The following is a 23,995-nucleotide window of genomic DNA, read 5'->3' as shown; positions in this document are numbered from 1 at the left end:
GAGCTCTGTGACGCTTTTGTCTATGCTTCAATCGTACCTCTTTCATGACTGCGCCGCTTCACATCCGCACGATTAGCTAGAATCGCAATCGGAAACCCGTACCCCCGTCCAAAGGACCGAAACAGTTCCAAGTTGTCCATCCGCACGGAAACAAAATGGTCAATCATTCATTAGCAAATAAGATTAATTGTTAATCATACCCCGGGAAACATGGGTCGTGGTCAAGCCTGTCCAGAAGCGCAGGCCACTCGTTCAATTAGGGCCCATTATCTCGATGATTAGTTGAGCTTTGTGTGTAATGTCGGTGTCGTTGTATGTGTGTGTGATGTCCTTCGGCGATGAAGATGGTACCGTCCGGAGCGTCGAATCATCAAGTGGCCCTGTCGGTTGTTTCGCCCGTGCATTATAGATGACCATCGCAACGTGGTCCTAATGGGTCCACACGCACATGCGACGGCTCGGCTTTTCCGTGCCTAGCTCCTTGCGGAAATGTTTTGTGGATGTGGATTGTGTTACACAGGACAGTTAGTAGTGAGGGGCTCGGAAAGGGAATGGAATGGACAAGTCGTTCTCACGAAGGGTCACTTGAATAATGCGTCTCCAGCCGGTGCTCGGCGGCACCGTCAGCCACTTCAAATCGATTCCAACCGCTTACCTGTTATGGCTGTTGAGGCCGATTTTGTACCGCGCGCTTGTTGACGGACTGTAAATAAAAAATAAGAATGACCGATATTAAAGTTCCTGGTTTGAGAACATACACACAAGATAATTCGTATCAATCGGTATCGTTCGTTGACTTAAAAGGGCGCTCTTGAAACAACAACGATTGGCTTTTATAAACATTCATTGATAAGTAAAGCGAAATGATATCAATTCCAATTGAAGCATTTGTAGCATTCCAACGATTTTATGATGAAAGTTCTTTGCTAACAACAGCACAAATTTATGTTTGTCTTTCAATCTTTCCCATAAACCAAAACACAGAAAGATTTCAAACTTATTCGCATCTTTGCCGAGTTGGCAATGTCGACCATCGTTAACCGTTCCACGGTTTGACCTTCTAACCCGTTAAACACGACTTGCTTCGTCGTCTCTTCCACACAGCAAAAGCTGTCAAATATAATCTGCAGGTGTGCGAACGTGACTCGAAGCCGGAACCGTTTTATACACTGTTTTCCACACACAAACACACACCCAGACACCACACGAATCAGCTGTTTTCGACCCATTTCCCACCAGTTTGCTCCGTTGAATTTCTCCGGCCAAGAAACGACGAGGACGGTGGTTTCCCTTGCACATGGGAAGTATGAATCGCGTGCTGCACATTTGGCTCAAGCGTGAAATGGGCCCCGCGGAATGGACCCCGTTATCTTGCTGCCAGGTGAAATCAGTTTCGCTTTCCGGTAGATGGTTAGTGCAAGTTTATGAGAATGTTATTTTATATTTTGTTGTACATACAAAGAGAAAACATTTATGGTGTTAAAACAATACTATAAAGGTAAAGAACTTCCCTTTGCTCATGTTCTGGCAATGTTCACGCATCATCATCATGATCCCACCGAATTGCGAAAACACTAACGTGATACACTTATCATTATGACGCGATTCGAAATGATGATGACTGACTACTTTCCAATGATGATAGGTTTTGAGAAGTCTCGAACAAGATCGGTTCCACTTATGGTAAAACAACCACCAAATCGTTCCTCTACTGAGTTCAGCAACCATACAACCTCCCAGGAAGCGCCAAACGTATCGTCCGCATCATCCTTTTCGCAAAAACGCTAACCCAACCACATACTACACACACACACACACACACAGACACGCTTCACCCAAACGCCATCGCCAAACGAGCTAAATTCGATAATAAAACGTTTCATAACACGCGATAATGGCATACTTTATTAAACGCCCGGCTACGCCACGCCACAAATTTGCCACCACTTGCCCCATCAACCAACCCAACGAGCCCCTCTATCTTGCCCGAGCGCCAAAGTGACAAACGACCCCAGCATGCATCGGCTGCACCGGGAATGCAACCTCATCCTCGCCCCCGGAAAGGTGCATGCGTATGTAAAACCCCGTCGAACGACCGGCCGTCGCTCTGTTCGTGCGTGCGTAATGGCGATTAACCAACGAGCTTCCTCGTTTGACGGAATCGAAATTCATTCTTGCCGGTCGGTTACACTCCCGCTCCATGGTTCTCCCCTGGGAGGGGGGGCAAAGACGTGCGGAAACAAACCCTTTACAAGGCGCCCACGAAAGCCTTTGCGGTTTCACGGTAACAGCACAGCACACCGTTTTGCACGACTTACCCTCCTTTCCCCATACGGCTGCACGCTTTGCAATGGAAAACTGCATTATGCATGCGCGCATGCATGTTCTGCTGATGTTGTTATGTTTTTCATGTCGTTTTTGTGTCTCAAGAACAGCGCTCGAATGCGCTCGGACAGCAAGAAGAAGCAGCAAAACGGAAGAACCCAAACCTTGCGCGATGCTTGGAAGCGAATGCCGACAAATGCCGCCTGGTTCGTGTGAAGGTTAACAACACGGTCGGTCAGAAGTGCAAGTGCAAACCCTTGGCGGAACCCCCGCTCGACTTCCCCTCTTGGGTTGCCAGCTTGAGTGAAAGTGTGCAGTGGGAACACACATTCGAGGTTAGGCGTGTTTTTGTGGTACCGACACCTTGCAGAAACGCAGAGCTGATCGAAGAAATCGTGTGAGAAACCATTTTACCCCAACTTTGGTGTCTTGCAAACGAGAAATAATCGTAAAATATGATAGCTCAATTGATGCTGATTGGGATGGGCTAGGGAGGAGCCTTTGAAGCTCCGATCGAAGGTGCCGATGACGAGGTGCTAATAATGGAATAAGTGATCGCCATTGCTACAGCACGATCGTTTGTTTTCGGATGATCAAATTGATTTCATTGAAAATAGTAAAAGTGTGAAGTAATGCAAACTGTTTTTGGACCTAAAAGTCTTTCGTCAAAACTGTAAAGCTTAGCCAACTCTAGCCGGCATAGCTTCAATGTTCTATGAAATCGTTTACATGCAAATAAGGCCTGTCTTCCCAGAAACATAAAATGCACCATAAAATAAAGCTACGTCCATGGTCTAAAAAAACAGCCCGTCTCTATGCTCTATGCCGTCGATGGGTTGCTCCTTCAAGCCTCACTCAAGCTCCTTCCCGTCTAGATCCGTCACGAAAAGAAGCAACCAAAAGAAAAGCCCCAACAGCAAAAGCGTGTTCTCCTTTCCTTCATTTTCCCATCCCTTTCCCATCGATCGATGCTCATCTCGTGTCACGTTTCACCTGCCCTGCAGCACCAGTCAAACCCGCTTGTCCACCGACACCCTGGACCGCCACGACCACCAAGGTCCCTAAGGACCGCTCTAGCACCACCAACACCAGCTCCCAAAAAGAAGGCAAGAACGTGGCAAGTAAAACAACGCACAGGAACAGACACATCGCAATCAAGCGCACCGCCCTCGATCAGATTCGGACAATATCGGTTTCCTCTGTAATTTTCAGCTTACGTGAGACATATAATTTAATTTTAAACACCATCCACCAGCCCAGGGTTTTCGAGTTCTTCCCCCCGACCGCGGCTCTGTCTGTCTGTCGCTTGGGAATGGTGTACACCCCTTTTGCATGGCTTGTACCCACAGTTTCGTTCTGAGCCGTTAAACGGGCACGTTCTGTGCGGGAAAGTTGAATCTAGCCCCGGGGATATAAGATAGAGAGAGAGAGAGAGAGAGAGAGAGAGAGAGAAAAAACACAACGCGGTAAGGCAGCAGAACCTCCACGAGTCAGGTGGCTTTTTTTCTGTTCCGAGGGGTCCTTTGGTTTGGTACAAAATCTCTCCTTTGCAATAGAAACGCCATACCATGCGCGAAAACTGACCACGAAGAATGAAATTAGAGATGTCCTGCGGGCCTAGCAGCGGTCCAGTCTAGGTGGCTATCGGTTCATCGCTTTTACAACCATGCAGCCCGCGAGCACCGTGCACCAGCACATGGCAATTTGTTCCGTAGCCATCGATTCTTTGCGAACCGAGAACGGTCTGGTGCAGGCTTGGATGGATTGATATGCTTTTTTGAACCACGGCTTAAAGATGATCTTACTAGCTCGAACTATATTAAAGGAAATAGTTCAAAGATCACCCGGGAATGACTATTTATGGAACAAGTTTGCTCTTTCTATGGCACACAAAAGAGGAAGATGACTATTTCATTATCTTATTTAAGTCATTTTGCATAACCTGTCCTAAACACTTCAAGCAATGAAGTTAATTACATCAGCCATAATAGGATTTATTATCATAAATAATATCAACTTACATCTTTTTTTAGAGTAGAAACGATCTGAAACCTGCAAAAACTTCCCAAACGTTCCTTCCCGTGCCCAACGCGAGCTCTCTATTCCACCGGACCACAACAATTTGTGCATTCTTAGCTAAAGCCGCTCCACTCTGACCCCTAGCATTCCATCTTTGCATCTTCCTCCTGCTTCCCTCCCACTGCAAATAGTTTCCATGTGCCCTGAGGCGTCGGGCGTTTCCCCACTACGGAGTTTTCTTTCTTTTTCGTGTTTCCCTTTTGCTCAAACCTCAGCACAATCCTCCATCGCTTCAGTTTCCAGTTCCCCTTCTGAGCTCGTTTCGGTGTTGGGGCATCGCTCCGGTTTTTGTTATAGCTATAACCACCACTTTAGGTTTGAAATGTAAATTATAGAGAATTTGGCCCCTCCTCACCTGTAATTATTGTATACAGTCACCTATTACCGCGCTCTATGATTATTATCGGGACGCTCACGAAGGTGCTGTTTTGGGGGTTGTTTTGCTATCTGTTTGTATTGGGGAGGGTGAGTAACAGAGTGGATGGCTCAGAAACGGAAAGGACCTATGCTTACACCCACCTCATGAAAGTTGCGGGTCAAACTCTGCGCTTTTCCTGTAGGGGAAAAGAATAAAACCAGCCAAACCCCAACAGACAACGATATTAAACACTTCAACCGTGTGTTGTTTTAGCGTTTAAAGAGATCCAAAGCAACGTGGCTCCTCTGGAGCAGCAGAACTCCCTTCTCTCCTTCATTATGGTCATTATCGGTAGCTCAGGACAACCGGATTTGAGATTCATTAGTGCCTGGCCAGTCAATCAAGATGTGAAATCTTCGTCGGAAGTTTATTTCCACGATAATTAACAAACTCCAGTAAACCACCACCACCACCACCACCAGTGCTCGTGCTGCCGTTCTGCGAAAACGGTTCACCTTTCGGGCCCAACGGCTCGTATATGTGTGTAAGTTCCAAAGTTTATCCTACCTTGCTTCCTAGCCTCCACAAAAGATAGCAACTTCAATGCAACAACGGTTGCCAAATGGGATCTCCCATCGCTTTCGATGGCCCACCTTCCCACCTCCCAGCAAAAAACCCTCCCCATCACTCTCGGTCACAAAGGAATTCAATTTTCACTCAACAACCTGCTGCCATCGGAACGTGCATCAGCAACCCGGAGCAACACGCCCTGGACACACACACACACACACACACACACACACACACACACACACACACACACACGCAAACATCCCCCAGAGACGGTTTCGGTCGGTTTGATAACTTCTGCGTGTAGATGTAGACACCGAGGCACACTCTTCCCGGGGAAAGCCACAATCTCGGGGCATCGGGTTCGCGGTACCCAAATTTTGCCGTCTAATTCCCACCTACTTCCCACCCACATGCGGACACTGGGATGTGGGCGAAAATTCAATTGCATCCTACATGTCCACGGAGAAGCTGGGAGGATAATTGGATAAATAGCAACGCTGTGTGCAGGCGGCTCTGTGTTCTTCTTCCGTTGGTGTTTTCTTCCCCGCAAAGCCATCGGTATCCAAAAACGCAAAACTCTACGCTGGTCATGTTACATATACACACACACACACAAAGAGAAGGGAAGAATCCAACGGTTCGGACGGTTCTTTAGCATCCATCCAGCAGGAAAGAGAGTACCATCTCCGGTTGCAATTCGGCACAACTGCAGCTGCACTTTACAAATGAATGCACACGTACACACACACACACACACGCGCAGACACCGAATGCCATCGGGTGAAGGATGGAAAAGGCATCCAGCCGTGCGCTGTGTTGCCTACTACTTCGACGATAATTGAAGTAGTACCGGAAAACCCCCTGGCAGTAGTGTATTGTGCCACGTCAGCAACGGCGGGAGCATCCTGGAGGAGGGGCGAAGGAGCCTGCAACTCTGCGATGCTGATGCTGACGTGCCCAAAAAACGAAACGAAGATAATGAAGGACTCTTGCGGCGAAGGTTCTAGCCACAGCTAGCCGAAAGTTGGAAAACGGGCCCGAGAGTCGCACCCGGGAAGGGCCTGATCGGGCGCTAGTGAGCCTGCCTGCCTACCATCACTGCTAATCCACCATCCGCACACGTACCTCACAGTGCTGATTGGCTTCTCCCTCCTTTCCCCAACCTCACAGTAAAGCTCGCCATGGCCCCAAAACTAGCCCAACTCGGACTCTTAACCCGATGCCTCTTTACGAACCCGCGCGTGATACAGCGCGGTATGGGATAGATCGAGACAAGATAGGCAAGATCCCGGACGTTCACGCGCGCGCACTCGCGCCCACTTTCCGCACATAAAATTCATACATCGTTTGGCAAAATGAGGGGGGAAGGGAGGCGAAAAATAGCTGCAGGCTTCGAAACTTCAAAATTATTTAATTAAAATTGCAAACTGTAAATGAGAAACTGCACACGAGTTGCACTGGTCGAGGTCCTTTTTCCACCTCTCAACTCGTGGGCTCGTTTGAGATGAGATGAGGTTGCGCTACTCAAGAACTAGATACTACCATCTCCTAGTTTCTGCTCCTTTTCCGAGATCGGGCTTCAAGTATTGATGCTGAATTACCCGTCCGGATGCGCTACGCGTCGGTGTGTGAGTTATCTCACGAGATGTCTTCTGGCTTCTGCGCCACCGACGCCTCAATCCACTTCACAAGTGCTAAATGAACTCCTGCACGAGGTTTTGTGATGTATGCTGTTCCACAGAGTGCGCTTCTACCAGGCACACGTTCTCGCACAAACAGCATACCAAAACTTTTGCCTTCTTTTTTCCTCCAGAAGCTACTCCCGGTGCATCCAGAGCAAGGTCGTGTGCATCGAGGTGAGGAACGAATCAGGACGAGCATGGGTGCCGGAGTGGGTAACACTTTAGCAGCTCGTGCAGCTCAATGCTCCATGTTTGTATGTTAAATGAGAAGGAAAAACAAGTGAGAAAAAATAAAACACAAACACACACTTACACATACACACATGCCCAGCTACATCAACAGACAGCTCTCAGCACAGAAAAAGCTCGGAGAAGCTCCAAAGGATCAACCATGGACACAACATAACAACAAGCTAAAAACACTAGCTAAAACATAGCATGAATTACACACACACACACACTCACAGCGAAAGGGGAAAAAATAGGAGCAAAGAAACACGGACCAGTACAGTGGTGTAGGGACAACATACCGTCCAAAACAAAACCTGCTAGATACGTTACAACAGCGCCACTCTACAGCGCCGCCCTCGTGCAGGTAAAGTGCAGCTGTTGTGCAGGTTTGTGTGAAAAAGGAAGGGAGTTGGTGGATTGCAAACGTTTTAATTAATTTATCCTACACTAGCGCACTATTTACTTGCTTCCATTTCCTACCACCGAGACCCTTCCCTCTCGCACACACATCCCTTCGGCAAGTGCAGCACACCCAAGCCCCGGCACGGATTTTGATGAATGGTTCCCTGATATGGATACGGGAAAGCTAAAGTTTAGCAGCCCACTCACCACCACCACCACCACCACCAGCGTGTGCTGTGGAGGCAAGTGCATCTCCCCGTGGGGAGGAACGGAACGGCACGGGCGACTGCAGGGAGTTGTAAATTTTCGGTAGGAAATTAAATTGGCCGATAGTAAGTAATTGGAGGCCGAGGGTTGAACCGAGACAGGGCGTTTTAAAGCAGACGCTACCACGATGGCTGATGGTACGGTGCGAGATAAAACTTTTGCGCTTTTAAAACTGGCTTTAAAACTTAAATTGCTTTTCGGTAACTTCCAGACAGAGCTGGACTAGGAAGTGTGGAGACTTCCATCATGCATTCAGGCATTGATTTTATAAAACACTAATGCTCATGAAGGTTATTACGGACACACTACAGGCAGCACAGGCATGGAGCCTCACGTTTGAACCTTGCTTTGAAACCTTAAAGCCCGTAGCTACCTTTTTTACCCCCGTTTCGCAATCCGTTCGAAGAAGCAGCAAGCTAGCGATGATTTGCAAACACCGGACAAATAAACAAACATTTCACACCATTCCATGCGAGCAACTTCGGCAGCTTTACCGGCTCAAAAGTTCTTAAAGTATTAAGCAGCAAATTAACAAACAAACAAACATAACAGAGCACATTCATCCACTCGCATGCTTCTGTGTGTTTGTGTATGTTGTATGAGGCCTTAAGACGATAACAGAGAGAAAGAGAGAGAAATAGAGACAGTGAGTGCAGCCTCTCCTAATCCACTTTCCGAATCCTTTGCGAAGGGTTTTCGGGATTTGACCCAAAACCGCAAACAATTTCAACCACTCAAACTTTCTTCCCTCGACGGCCTCGAGGCTCGAATCGGGCGGAAAAGCAAAAGAAAAGAGAAAAGAGACCACCACTCCACTCCAGGGGATCGGAGATGCATTCGGAAAGATTCTCACACCGTGCCGGGTATGTGTGTGTGTGTGGCTTTGCTAAAATGCTAAACGCTACCCACTTGAGACCCAGGAACCAAACCTTGGCTGCCGTTTAACAATCGGCACACAGACCCTTGGCAACTTTATCTTCATCGTTCATTTATCGCACCCGCACCCGCTCCCGCCCCTCGGGGGTTTTGGCTTTTTCCTTCTTTTCTTTCAGTGGATTTGTCGGGATTGCTTAAAGGCTAAGCTTTGGCTGTGCAATAAAATGTTAGGGTTTTCTCTTCCTATTTTGCTCACTGTCATCCCTTTTGTTGGTGTGAGATGTTTTTTGGATAAGAGAGGCATAAAAGGATAACACAGCCGAATGCAACTGCCTGAGTTTTGGCGAAGTGTCTAATCAAGCTTATCCTTTCGATTTCGTTCAAGCGAGGAAGAAAAGCGGGATGATAGATACTTATGATACCTGGAGGGTCTAGTAGACAAAAAAGGGGTAAGTAATTCAGCTGCAGGTGTTCTAAATTAATTTACCCAAGATTGAAGGGTTTGTTTGTTTAAGAAACAATCAGCCAGCTCTTGCACAGAGCAAGCATAAAAATGATTTGCAGCTATGCGAAGGGTAACCGAAAGCAAGTCAGCAATAAAGTAATAAAACTGAGAAAAATGGGTAAGTACACGACACTCGATCCTTTCCTCCTCGAACGAACGAACAAATTGCAAACCGTCAATAGAGCATATCGCTCTCAATCTTATTCACGCGAAGCAAAGCGGTAAAGCTTGTTGTCCCGGCAATCTCACCAGAACCACCGACGACTTTGCTTCCAGGTACTTCTCCTTCAAAATACGCGGAGTAAACATACGCTTCTGCCGCAAAGATGCTGCCGTACGCCGTGACAGAGACAGAGAGAAGGGCAAAAAGGGAACCAAGCATGCGGCAATAATCCGTACTACAGACACGTCCACACGGCGTCCAAAAAACACAAACACACCAAGCTACGCAGGGTGCCGCGGGGTGGAATTTGAACGCGAAAGAACAAACGCTCCCCTCCCCGAAGCCAGATAGATCGGCCAAACCCACAAAAACACGGGACAGCCGCAGAAGAAAAAGAAGACAAGAACGCTCAGATAATAACACATAATTTCTCTTAACTGCGAACAGCTGTGAGGCTGGCAGAGGGCGAGATGCTGCAGTTCGCTTCAACCGAGATGAAATAAAACCCAAAACGCCACCGTCCGTGTGACCGTGTACCGTGGCAAACGGTTACACACACCCGCAGCTGATGCCTGCACTTTCATCAGGTACAGTCGTAGTTTCTACGACCATGCCCATGCCCAGAGCCTGAGTTGCACGCGGGAACGCGGTGATAAGCCGCTGGCGAAAAGTGCGCCCTTCGGTACGCACGATTTCCCGCACGCCCTCACGCAAAGCCCTAATGAACCTGCTGCTGCTGGTCGTGGTGGCGGTCCCGTTGGTGTTGGTGTGAGTATGTTTGAATTACACAAATTAAATTTCGTTCCGTATTTACATTTCTTATCACCTCGACCAGACCTCGGGTTCGCTTGCCGTGCGGGTACGCCGTCAGGGTGACGCATCGTTCTGACGGTTACCACGCTTCAGGTTGGCAATGCACAAGCGCGCCAAAGAGCTCCCGTGAGGTCAGTGGGATGATAGAGCGAAAAAGAAGCGACCTGGTGGTGCTGGTATTTACTTCTCCTTTACCACACCTTTCACTCCGTTTCGGGGGTTTGTTGGCCCGAGCCAACATACCGCCCGCTACCGGAAGGGAAGAGCACGAAAAAGGGTTAGCAGGGATGTGCAGAAGCTTTTATGAGGGCGATGTAAGATAATTTTTATAAATGACAGTACCGACCGTGTCCGCATCGGAAGGACAGACGGAGACGCTGAGAGTGTAAGAGAAGAGAAGAGAGAGAGAGAGAAAGAATGAGAAATGCACCAGTGAAAGCATCGCTAATGCAGCGTGGACGCGTTTATCTTTGGTTTTGGAGGCTTCGGGAAAGGATTGCGGCCTGTTCTGCTGCGACGTCCTGCGGCGAGTGGTTTTATTTGATTGCAAAAATTTGCCTTGCCTGATTGAACTTCAAAGGGAAACGTACCGAAGATTGGTATGGTAACAATAATTTTTATTAATGGTAATTTTGTATGCTAACACAGGCCTGCAAAAAACGCATCTTTTAATTGCTCTTTATTCTTCTCTTATGTTGTTTTTTTGCGGAAAAAAGCACGCAAAAGACAACCATCAAAATTTACAAACAACACAAACATGTACGTGAAGAGAAAGGGAGAGTGTATTTTTGCATTCATCCCACAAATTGCTTCACTCTAACCCAGGTCAAATGTCCGATCACTTGTGGAAGCTCAAAGCTCAACTTGCCCCCAAAGAACGATGGTGTGCACGTTTCTCGATTGGCGACAACACACACACAAGATCCAATTCAATCCCACTTCCATCATCTAATATCCATCCTGTCCGGTTTTGCCCTGTACCGAAACCGAAACGAACACAAGGGCACAAGGAAGTAAGCCGTCCGGCCACTTTCCTACGCTCGTCCTCGATAGTGCCCACTTGCTCTAATCTATTCAGGAATTAAGCATCCATAAGGACCGGGCTAACTTCCCACCCGGGGAATGGGCCCGTTCCCAACCCCTCCAGGAGCCATCAAACGTTCCATCCAAGAGAGAGAGAGAGAGAGAGAGAGAGAGCGAGAGAGAGAGAGAGAGCGAGAAACGGCAAAGATAAAAGCGACAGAAAGTCATCGACCATCTATCCATCTATTTTCCGCCGAATGCGTCCACCGGCGGGCTGCTGCCAGTGGGACCAATGCACGGACCACGAAAGCAGGCAACAGCAGCAGCAGCAGCAGAAAGTAATGAAAAAATACCTTTCCATCAAATATTTATCCCTTTTTTATGTATTCCACCGACTCGCCCGGACACGCGAGCCGACGCTCGATGCCATCTGGAGCGGTGAACGGCCACGGGGACATGACAGGCACGAAACCCACACAAGAGAGAGAGAGAGAGAGAGAGAGAGAGAGAGAGAGAAGTATAACCTTTTTGACTTCGTTTTTATGATGATTTATTTAATAGATATTAATACCCCGACAGTCCCCCGAGCGGATCGATTGGCTACGTGCATCCTTTTTTCCTTTCTTTCTTTCTCTTTTTCTGTCCTCTTTTTTTTTTTTTTTTGTTCGTTCTTGCTCTCCAGTGTCCAGTGTTGTCCAGATGACCGGATCGTACCATCCGAGCCTCAGGACTGGGAAATGGTTGTAAATCATATTTCCGAATGGTAAGCGTTCGCTAGCAGGCGGCATTGGGCGTTTGTTGGGCGTCTGCTGCTGCGTCGAATGATGGCTTTCCATCGGACACAGAATCTGGCCATCCTTGGGTGCTTGTCAAGCTGGTGGTCCGCGTTTTGTGAGCTTTTTTGTGTTTTGTGTTTTGGACACACCAACTAACCAAACGCTCAATCCAGATGATGACCCGTTTTGTGTGATTTTTGTCAGATTTATGAGGCGTTTGATGAATCTGAATAAGTTTGCATGCCATTTTGAAAGTGTTTAGGACACTTTTTTAGCAATATCTGGAACGTTTTTTTGGAGAACCATCCCAGACACTGCGTCACACGAAAGAAAAACATTCCACCATGCGTTCCTTACATTCCAACACGCATCAACAATCAATTATCGTTCGATTATGTTGGCTGCTATCATCTCGCCTTTTCTCCAAAGCTGTAAGAAAAAAAAGCGGATGAAAATCTCTCCCATAGAGATGGTAACCGAGTTGCCCGTCCATTACCGAGAGCAGAGTTCGTCTAATTGGAAAACAATTAAGACTAACAAGCACAGCGTCTTGTGCTGCGAATCAAAACAAACGCTGTTTCGCAGAACTCCGGTAGGCGAACGAACCAGCGTCCGGAACCTGCGCCCGGCCCGGCCAACCGGTTGACATGCAAATCAACCCTGTCTGTCTGCCTTGCCTTGGTTCTACCCTGTTTGTTGGTGGGATTCCCCGGGAGTAGAGCAAACCCAAGGGACCCGTTCCAACCTAAGCTGCCATGTGAAGTTCGGGACGAATCGAGCTAACGATGTCAGTTCCCACCGACGCCAAAAAAGGCCTACACTAGCAAGATCTTCCCGGAGGAGGATGCGCCCGTCGACCATCGACTTTCCACAGATGGTCCAATTAGTGCGTCTCGAGAACATCGGAACTTTCTTTCGGTCAGGCTGGCTGGCTGGCTGGCTGGCTGGCTGGCTGGTTTTCATCCACTCTTCTCGGAGCGCCTTTTGCCTGGACTTCCTGGTAGATGGTGAATTTAAGGTTAGTCAAGGATAGACAACCCGGCGAGCATAACTCTATCCCAACGAACACCCTGGTACAGCGCGTGGTAGTAGTTCTCTGCAAATTGAATGGAATCATCCCTATCAGTGGTCGCTTAATGAGATATTAATAATTCTTGATCGCTTATCTTGATCGATCATTCGCGACGTTTTCGCCACTAAAGGGAAGCAGCGAGTTCCATTCGAACCGGTTGAGCCTTCTGAACGGTTGAGAGGTGTACCGGGCTAAGGGAGTTGAGCTTGCAGTGAGCAGTCTTAATAGAAACAGAGGCTTTAAGAAATTAAAGAACAAACCTGTTCGATCAAAAGGTTTCAGTAAAGCTTAGTTTTATTACAACGCTTCTTGTGTGGTCTCTAGTTGGATTACATGCTTGATTAGCCACTATGCCCCTAAACAACTTCTGTAGAGAAGCGTCTACTTAATCGAGCTGCCCTTCTTCCGAAGAAAGATTAAAATGATAATAAGCTTCAAGATGGAATTGAGTAGGCAACCACAGAACTCAACATTCTGATGCATCCCAGTGAGAGAAGACAATAAAGTGTCACTCTTTATGACAGACAAGCATATAGAACTGTCAAAAAACGGTCTCTAAGCGAGTGACTCCCAACTCGCTATGCTTGTTCTCGCTCGAAGACCCACGCGTGCAACGATTCAAATGAAGTTTCTTCCACACTTACATCACCTTTCAAATCCGATTCCAATCATAAACGGCCGATCGTAAAACTCATGCTCATCGAAAATTGAATCTCGTTTTCGTCCCACACCGCTAACCCGCAAAGGGTCAACCAGGTCAGCTCGCTTGGTGGAGAGGGCGTTTTGATCAGAGTTAAAAGATTAGCTAATCTAATGGCCAATCTACTTCCAAAACTATTTCGATCGGTTCAATCCAATCTGCGAATAAAACAATTGAAACGATTTCAACATTCCTGCACCGCTGGATGAAACGTCTTTAAGGCCCCGTGGGTCTAACGTCTGTATAGATTCCCATCGGCACCCAGGCATGGTACACACACATACACACACGTACGGGCACTCTGTCACGATTTTTTGGAAGATCATCAACTTTGCATCAGCAGCAATGCTGACCCACATTTTTAAACCCGATCGACACAGCGGCTTTCAACATCGATGACGAACATGATGAATATAAAAAGAGAACCACACACACAAACACTCTCCGATCGGACGCGAAACCGGTCCGCCTTCCTTATGCTTTTGCACGCAAATTCTTTTCGCGTCTTTCACTTATCGTGGGTCGCCGGTCGATAATGATGTTGCCGCTGAAAGTGTGCAGTCACTTCACGATCTTTGTGAGCCTTTCAGGACGGGGAGTCAGGAGGTCAGGGAGGGATGAACGTAATCCGTCGCCTGTCCCGTAGCCCCTAAACGAAGAAGTCAGCTAGCGAAAGCGGACTAATCGCGATTTCCGTAATCGTTCCCCATTTGCGGGTGATTCTAATCGATTTCTCAAAAGCCCCTTCTTCTTACCCATTTCGGGCTGGAGTGGATTGAAGGCAATACGTTAGCAATTCTTTTTCTACCACTGCCTCCTCGCTACGGGGTTCGAAGACGGGACGAGGACCGTTTACGCTTCCTGCAGCAAATAATCTTTTAATTGATTACGCGCAGGAATCCAATAAAGCCCGAACGCGAAGTATTGCAGCAGTTGTCCTGCACACAGTCAAACTCTTCCATTCTCGAATCCGTCCCATAAGCAACGGTGTGAAACATTAGCGAATATTTCCTTACACTTTGCGGGGAGGTTCTTTGCACAAGGCATAGCACGGAGTTAGACGCCAGCATAAGCACGTGCTTCATGCCCACTTTTCTCAATTTCTTTTTCTATGACCCACCAGCCACCGGCACGAGGCGGTGGCTCGATGACAAAAGTTTTAATTAAATATTTAATAAATTGATAATCCATTTTCATTATTTGCCCTTATCGGCTACCGATGCCACGTGGGCGCAAACAAACGGCGCCACGATAAGCCATAGCCTCTTATCCCCTCTTTAGGGGGTTTATGCTGCTCCACACCCCGTGGAGGGAACACATCACATCATTTGAACGGTATTTTAATCTGTTTTTGGAATTTTGCACCGACAAACGCATGACCTTCGGCGTTCTAGTTTGTGCCATCGTAAAATATAAATTAAAAAACGCTGACATATCAGCGGGGTGATGAACTTTCGCGAAGGAAGTTTTTTTTCTATTTTGACTAAGTGGCGCCACTTTCGATTGCTACCGATTCGCCAGGTTCAAACGGGTGCCGGCAGCTCTAAGCGATTAATGTAGTGCGTGTGTTGTTTGGGTTTCGATTCCCACATCTATCATGTGGATGAGCGGACGAGTAATTTGGCTGGTAGAAAGCATTGGAAAAGAGAGATTAAAACTTATATTTAAGACAAATAGAAGAAGGTGATTAAACGACAATCAACAGCTCATTACCAGTTTGTGGACGTGATCAATCTACCATAAAGCAACATTTTACGATCATCAGCTCCACAAAGCTGTTTTCTTTGAACTATTTGTAGCACAATAAAACTATTATTAAACTGCTTTGTAGAAAAAACGGAAACCTTGCAGCTTTAATTGACAAATGGATGGAAAAAGTGCGTCGCTTTGATTTCGAAACAGAATAATAATTATGCCATCGCCCACTATCGACCAATGTGGAAGTGGTCAACCTTCATCATTCATTTTATCACCTACCAACGCCACATCCCTGCCGGCACAACTTTTCCCTTACGTTTTCCGTCTTACTGCTAGTTTTTCACCTCTGACTGCCAGCAGCTGCAGCTGCACGTTAGCAAACAGAATAGAGTGAAAAAAGCGCCCCGAACAGCCAAATGGACATGAAACGTCGAGTAAAAAGCGTGGTTCGAGGGTTCGGAGGTGTTCGAATAATTTTTATTTTAATGACAGTAATTATGGGCCGCCTCTATCCGTCGGCGGAAGGCCGGCCCGGAGAGCTTTGCGTTTAACATAAGCCACGCTGCACGCGGTGTGTATGTGCCTCGTTTGGTTGAACTCAAAACCGAAATGCAAACGCGTGCACGCGCGCCCCGGAGCCGTGTATGCGGTGGTGACACTGCGGTGGTGTTCAGTTCCGGCCGAACCGCGCCAGTGATGACGTGTTAAAATCATTATCATAAATGACCACAACAAAGGGCGGCTAAAGTGATCCCGATCCCGGCGTTGCGATGTGTGAGAGGATACGCCGCACAGAGGGCGACGTGAGGACAGAAGCAAAAAACACAGGACGCTTCAACTGCAGCCAAGCCGCGCCCTGCGCCGCATCCTAGTGACAATTAAAATGACGATAGCTTTGCGACCGCAAAGCGGGCCTGATAGCGATCGGTTTGACGAACGAATCAGCAGAAATAATTAAAACAACGCAGAGAAGGAACGCAAAAAACTGCGTACGCACATTCAATGCAAAGTGGAATCATAAGTGCAAATAAACGGACGGCAATTGCAATGAGCATGCTTTTTTCCTGTTTTTGTGCCCGATTTGTACATCATTTACGAGAAAAAATATTCGAGCTGAAGTTGCCATCGCTTCCAGATGGGGTGGTAAAAGGCATGATTTTAACTTTAATCCTGAAGGGTGCGTGATTTAGTTCAAAAAAGTTGAATTCTTTTTCTGAATGGTTTATAATAATTCACTTAAAAACAATCAATTATGATTTTTTCTCTTCTTAGCAGCTGCCGGGTCTCGGTGAAGCAAATCGGCAGCGCGCCCGTGTCGCAGCTAATACTGGCCACCCAGCAATATTTATTTTAAGAAAACGGACCAACAAACCAATCCAAAAGAAAACATTACAAGACACGCTAGGAGTAGGATTAGCGATGTGACATGTTGTTGTAAAATATTTACAGAGATTTTGTTCCGTTCTTTGGAGTGGAGCCGCTTCAACACCGCTTCACGTGTACCGCAGCTGGGGATTAGGTCTGGATCAAGCGGGTTCTGAAAATTTATTACCAATAAGCAGATTTAGCTCTAAACTTTGAAAGAGAACAGAATGAGAGTTAGAATAGAACTACCCGGTGTTGCCTGCAAGTCGACAATCGTTCGGTGTATTTAAAGGCATTCAGGCAGGATTAACCATTCAGAGACATCAGCCAGAACAGGTGATAGCATAAAGTTTCAGGGGAAAAAGGTGCGACACAAATGTTCTTAAGAAGTTTAATGCTAGCAAAGACTTAGTTTTGTAATTGTTTGACGTAACAATAACGTTTCTAAACTCATCTTTGCAGCATTTATCACGTCATTCCAAGGTAACCGAGACCCGCTTTAGCTGACTTCACATTGACATACAACATCAAAATGAACTCTAATGGTTCGTACACGATCGCGGATAGCGAAATGATTCCGCTCCACCACGACTCCCTTCACTGCGATTCATCATTCCAGCACTCTACGCCGGTTACATCAAAACAACGTGTCGACCTACATCTAATTTGCATTACCACCATCCCTATCATCCCCTGCCTACATGCCCACCCGTTGGTTCCGATTCAACGACATTAGCTAATTTACCATCACTTCCATCATCTACTTATGTCTTCTTTAAACAGGCAGAAACGCACCGCAAGCCCGCTCTCGTGGTGGCCGGCCGTTGCGGTAAAATGGATTAATCTTTTTTGTTGTTTCCCCTCTTCACTTTTTTCGCATTAAACCCCCCGGCTGCTGCTGCTGCTGGTCGGTCGGTCGGTCGGTCGGTTTCTTAGACATCGGTGAGGTAACGGTATCTTTACGACATTCGATTAGCCGCTAAAAAGTATCCATTTATTAAATATCAAAGCCCATGTTCGGATGCTTTTAGCGTGACCGACTTAATAGAAATTGACACATCTATCGTGGACGGGGCCGGTCGCAGCACAGCTTGGAGCTCACGATTGCGATGCCATTTCTGTGCCGGTGGTAACGGGGACGGCATCTTTAAGGCAGGAAAATCCACCCCCAGCCACCCTTTCTGCGACGTGCGTAAGTGCGTGAAGCACGGGAAGAAATATGTTTATTTTTAAGAGAGCGAGAGAAAGAGAGCTGCGGACGGACAACGCGCGAACGCCACCGAGCGCGCTTAAGCGAAAGATTATTTGTTTGTGATTTATAGACATCGACTGAAACGTCGTTCCGTTTTCCGAGGGATGTTTCTTCGTGTTTTTTTGTGTTTGCTGCCCAGGAGTGATTTTCTCGAAATTGATTTATTTGGAAAGATCACAAGCGGGCGATCGCACGGGCGACGGGAACGAGCGAGTCGTGTCACTTTCCTGGGAAAACGGGAAAATCCTAGACAACATTCCCGACGCGTTTTACCTTCTAAAGTGGGTTTGCTACCGCCGCAAATATTCAAATAAACAGTTTTATTTCCTTCCCCTGATAGTGCTCTATGGACACGGCCGGTACGAGCGACACATCTGGACCGGCGGCACTCGATCGACTGGCGGCGACGGCGGCGGCTCTCGTTTGAAGGTTTAAGACGTTTATTTTTGTAATTCCTTCGAATCCATCTCATTCCGGTTTTGTTTGGGGCTGTGGGGTTTGAAGCGGTTGCCCAACTCATAACAAACGAATGTTGTAATCCGGCGTAAGGAGTTCAAATCAAAATAAAACACGTTTTATCATCCCGCAGCCATGAACCCTACACACTCCAGTTGTATTCCAGTTAATTGTAAGCCGTTTCCAAAGGTGCGAAATTGAATATCATCTCAAACGCATATGCAATAAGATGAGCCCTCTGCCGATCCTTTCCCGAAAACTCCACCAAGATGCGTTACGGGTTAGTGCAGAAAATTCGATCGTGTTAAATTTCACGTCCAATGATTAATGGGACCAACCTTGACTTCTCGATCTTGTCTCGCCTTCCGCCCCAGAACAGCTCCGTTTTCTCCGACGCTTGATTGACCATCTTCAGCCAGGTGGAACGAGCTTGCGAAGGAGTTTCAGAGACGCTTCAGAGAAAATAATAATGATCCCAGTTATTTCCAACAGCCTTCTCCCTACCCTTCCCTCTCTTATCACGCCTTTAGCATCAAAACAATCCCAAAAACTAACGAGAAATTCCAAACCCATCCACGAGAGACGGGACTGCGGCACACCGGCACACCAACAAAAGCGACGGACCCAGAAGAATCGGAAATTTGATTAGCCCTCGTAACTAATCAATGTCAGAATCGATTTTGATTAATTACTGTCAAAGCCCACAGGTGAGCTGGAGCAAATTAAACCCCATACCGAGGGAGGGCAGAGTAGAAGTTCACCCCGCAACAACAACAACAACAAAAACCCCAACTTACTGATCGCTTTTTTGATCACTAGTTTGAGCCTTCTTTCCGTCGCAGGAAGCAAAACGATCACTCACTCACTCACGGGATGTAGGTAAAGCTGATGTGGTCCAAGCTCCAAGGCGGTGGGGCTTCTCGGGCTGCCTTTCCCGCAACGCCTTCTCCATTTCCGCCCTCGGGTGATCCAAGAAAGTCTCTCCATCGGGGGAGCGATATCTTAACCGGATCAAATTAAGTGTTCCTCCAAAAATCTCTTACCAACCAGGGCAGCGGCATGGAAATTCGAACCGGTTTATGGGGTTCCAATGTTACTTCTGGCCCCCACCTTCGGGACAGCAACACACATCAGCCGGCAATGATTGGCAGCTGCTAGTTGTCCGCCGGCAGCGTGTCAAAAAATCAAACGCTTCCCCTTTTCTGACAGCGCAGAACTTTCGGTTTGAACGGGTTAGTTCTTTATTCCACAGCAACAGCAGCAAGGTAAGTATCTCATAAAACTAGCAAAAAAAAACAACGGTTTCTTTCTTTAAACACAGCAACGATCTTTATCTCCAAATCAAATTACCGCTGCATTCCTGGGAAGGGCGAGCAAATAAAAACCCCTGAAAGTGTGACAAAGTGTTGCGTATGGCGTATGATTAATTTCCGACCCGCTTCAAGGTGGGCTGGGAACGGCTGAACTAACCTCACAGTGACATTTCAAAAGTACGGTTCGGGGCTTTGGTTTTACGATTTGCGCGAGAAGTGGCTCGGCAAAGGGCACGAGTGCATAAAACCATTCTTCATGCAACAGTTTAAAGAAGTTATATTTTTACGACCACCAACCACCAAGCTCTAGTCATGAAGTGGCACGACCTTCGTTGGATTTCCAAAGACTCGCTAGCGTGTAATAAGCCTATTCCCTACTACTCGTGAGATGTTAACTAGTATTCAAAACAAACAGCAATTAAAAACCAAACCAGATCACTGCCCAAGAAGTGTGTCCACCCATGAATATGAGTCAACTTCCAGGTGGTCGAGCTTTAATTGTCCGCCGAGGTAGCTATTCAAATGAGCTTTAAGATACTTCCCAAGCTCCGAAAAAAAACCCCATCATTTTGTCATCTATTTTTTATTGTTCTGTAGGTGTAGTACTAACTAATTTTAGAGGTAATTACTTCATCACAAACCTCTTTCAGTTTGGCAAGAAGAAAGCAGACGCGAAACGGATTGTGGTGTTGTTAGTTTTAGTGGCATAAAGTGGGCATCGGTTCCAATTATTCCCTTTACATTTTACTTTATGTTCACATTCATATCATCGAACCGAAATCATTGTTGAGTGAAAGCAAAACATCGCAAAAAGGCGGCCGGCGCCGACGTAAAAAAACGCTTACCTTTTTGCAACAATCGGGCACCAAACGGGCTAATTAAGCGTTTCGCAATGGAGCAAACGACTGCCCGAAAGCAACCGAAGAAGAAAACTTTATCCAAAAACAGACACAGATATTAATTAACTTAATTACGTTTTTATCAAGTACGGGGTAACAAAAACAGCAAAAGCAACCACAGCATTGCGCGTTGCAGTTTTCTGCCTGCCCTCAGCCAATCCTTGCACTCTTCGGAACGTTGCTGCATCCCGCAGCTTTGCTCCAACTGTGGCTGTATGTGGTGCACTGTTGCAAGAGAAATAAGCTCATTCACCGTGGAAGATCGATTGTCCGCTCGAGCTCCCCTGCCGTCCCGAGTAGATTGTTTAGAAGGGAAGAATATTTATATTCAAAATATGCAAAAAAACAACCCCTCACACATACAACGACAAGAACCACCGTCTTCGCGCGCTGGCTTAGGGTGCGACGAAACGTACAAAGCCAAACTGGCCAAACGACGGCCTTCCCAAGTGAAGATTTTTATCGACGAATTGAAAAATGGTACTCCTTTTCCGGCCAAATCGCCCCCTTGAGGTGATCGTACTCGGGGAACTCAAGTAGCCCAGGGAGGAACTACGGGTGGAAACTCATTACTGCGTTAAGCGTTGGTCTTGCCGACAGTTTCCTCGTTAACTGGTAACTGCACTCGGGCTCGTTCTCTCGATGGTTTGTAGTTGCGATTTTTCCTATCGTAATTAAATTTGCCCTCCCCTTTGTGCCACCTAATTATGTTCGGTCTTTGTTGTCTGGTGGTGCTGCTGCTGTCCCGAAAAGCGAGACGGAAGGAAGCTACTTCTTGTACCGGTCCCGTGTGTTTCTCTTTCAATGCATAATCAAATAAACGATACCATCGCTTTGTCAGCACCAAATACACACACACGATCTTTTCTACACACACATAAGAGAAGCGAGTTTAACGAAATATATTCTGTTTCTGTCGGGAAAATTATATCAACAATATCCAACAATTATCATCAAATCAGATTGCTCACTCTCAAGCAACAACAAAAAAACAACGGGAAAATAATACCGGACACGAAACGGTTTGGAACTAATTTAAACACGAACGCAGGGACGCGCATCTTCAAGCATCTTTGCGTGCGGCACACGATCGCACCGCAAACAAATCAATGTTTATTCATAAACCATCAATCACAGGCGCGCTACTACAACGGAAATGAAGAATTGGTGAGGTTTTCGTCAAACCAAAAAAAAAAACAAAGGCAACAGGCCAGTTATAATCGCCAATGCGCTTCGTCTCATTAAGTGTTGGACAGGCGAGGAAAATGATGCACCACCAGCACTACCACTTCTGATCGCTCGCTCACGTTCCCATTCCAAGTGAGTGCCGTTTTAAATTGCGTACAAAATAATGGAAAAATGGGAACAGTTGGAAATATGATTGCGTTTTTTAATGCTGCCCAACGAATGTGATGGTTGTGCTACCTGAAAATGGAACTAAACTTACACGAAAATCGTGAGGAAACGCTTTATGAACACTATTTAACCTAAAAATTTTGATAGATCTTCCCATAGCCCTTCTTTAGATTACTTTCTCCCAAATGGAAATCTAATTTTAATCTAATCTTCACACAAAAAAGCGTTCAAACTGACTGCATGTTTAATCTCACTCACGTTGGACAACAAACAACCAATTCATTAACGCGATAGGTACGTGCCACAGTGTTAATCCTAGCCCGAACGGTCTTAGCCAACCGAAAAGAAAGGTTACCAGAACTTCATTTAACCGTTCCATCCGTTCACGAAACATCTAATCCCGTGCGTACAGAAAACCAATCTTATCAATTATGCGTTCGTCTATGGTATGTGTGGGAACATTACACCGGTATGTCGGGCCCCTCCAATGGTACCGATTAGAAACCGTTTTCCCATTTTTGGTTCTTTTCCGATTCTCTCTCTCTTTGTTCCCGTGCTCCGTGTGCTTTACCAAGCATTTTCCCCCACACCCCGGGGTAGGGTGCATTTGTCACGCTTCATGGATTAATCATACATGCAATTAACTAATTATGGACAACAAATCTCGCCGCTCGCTGTGCGTCACTTCGATGGCAAGCTTCTGTCATCCGGTCGAGATCTGCAAATGACGCGAGCAACGGGGTGGGAACAGCAAAAGGTACAACAATCGGTGGTCGAACCGTCCTAAATGGGAGGGATTTCAAAACGTCGGTCCAATGTCAGCGCGTCTCAAGCGTGGTTGGTCCTTTCGAGATGAGTTTTAACAGTGATCAACGAAAAAAAAGTCCAAGTTGTATTTCACAAAGCACTAGGTTTGAATTTCAATTTGTTTGTATTTAACTGCTTTATGAAAAGTGTCAACATCATCCAAAGAGAATAGTGAAATTACCTAATTTTAGACGATAGGTATCACCCAATGTTGAAACCGACTGTTGCATTGCCCACCGTGTACGGTAAAGAGCATCCAATTTTTCACCCAGCTCAGTAAGGTAAATCACCCTTGACGTCACCTAAGGCAAAGGTACGTTCCGTGCCGACGCAGATGCGCAACGAAGGGGACTAGGGACTGGCGACATCAAACCCTGGCCATGGGTTGTGCGGCGAGCTGTTCGAGCAGCTCAAAACAGCTGCTTCTCATTTTTCAACCCCCGGTGCCTGTGTGGCGGGCTCTATCAACTCGTGTCCCATCAAAAATGGTCCCTTTCGAAGGAATTGGATTGAAGCAACAGCACATACAGAGGAACAGAAAAACTGCAACCAAACTCTGACCATCTCATGTGAGTCACTTTCCTCATCCCAAAATCAATGTTCAGCAAACGCCCAGACCAACGAGGGGAAACGGAACATAGAACGCTCCCTTTTCCCGTCCGTTGTAACGGTGTTTACGGCGATAGGACGCGCTGGCATTCCGAAGCAAAACCCTGACCTCCAAGGTGGGAGCTGCGATGTATCAACACTTTCTTTGCAGAACGGGTTAACTGCGGTGTGGCCTGCTTCATATAGGATGAGTTGATGAACCCCGGGCCGCACCCCCCGAATCGGTAAGGACACACATGTGTGAACACCGGAGTGGAACGAAACTGCGCCGGACAACATATTGGCGAACATGCACCCGAAAACATCCGGACCAAATGTCCACCGGCGTCCACGGTGTGGATGGTTGCAAAGTAAATTAAGAAAAGTTTGAGCTTGTTTTTAAATTGATTTCGGTT

At 46.8% G+C, this 23,995-nt stretch overlaps 1 long non-coding RNA gene across 1 annotated transcript in view; it reads right to left on the bottom strand.

Annotated features, from left to right (window-relative positions):
- Positions 1 to 653: 653 nt before the first annotated feature.
- LOC125907301 (uncharacterized) overlaps positions 654 to 23,995 on the bottom strand; it is a 35,746-nt gene continuing 12,404 nt past the window's right edge. Inside the window, exon 3 of the long non-coding RNA XR_007452583.1 lies at positions 654 to 703. This is a non-coding gene — a long non-coding RNA (uncharacterized LOC125907301). The remainder of the gene's footprint in view (positions 704 to 23,995) is intronic.

This window comes from Anopheles coluzzii, chromosome 3 (assembly GCF_943734685.1).
Source record: "Anopheles coluzzii chromosome 3, AcolN3, whole genome shotgun sequence".
Taxonomy (NCBI): Eukaryota; Metazoa; Arthropoda; class Insecta; order Diptera; family Culicidae; genus Anopheles; species Anopheles coluzzii.
This window is presented reverse-complemented; position numbering and strand designations above follow the sequence as displayed.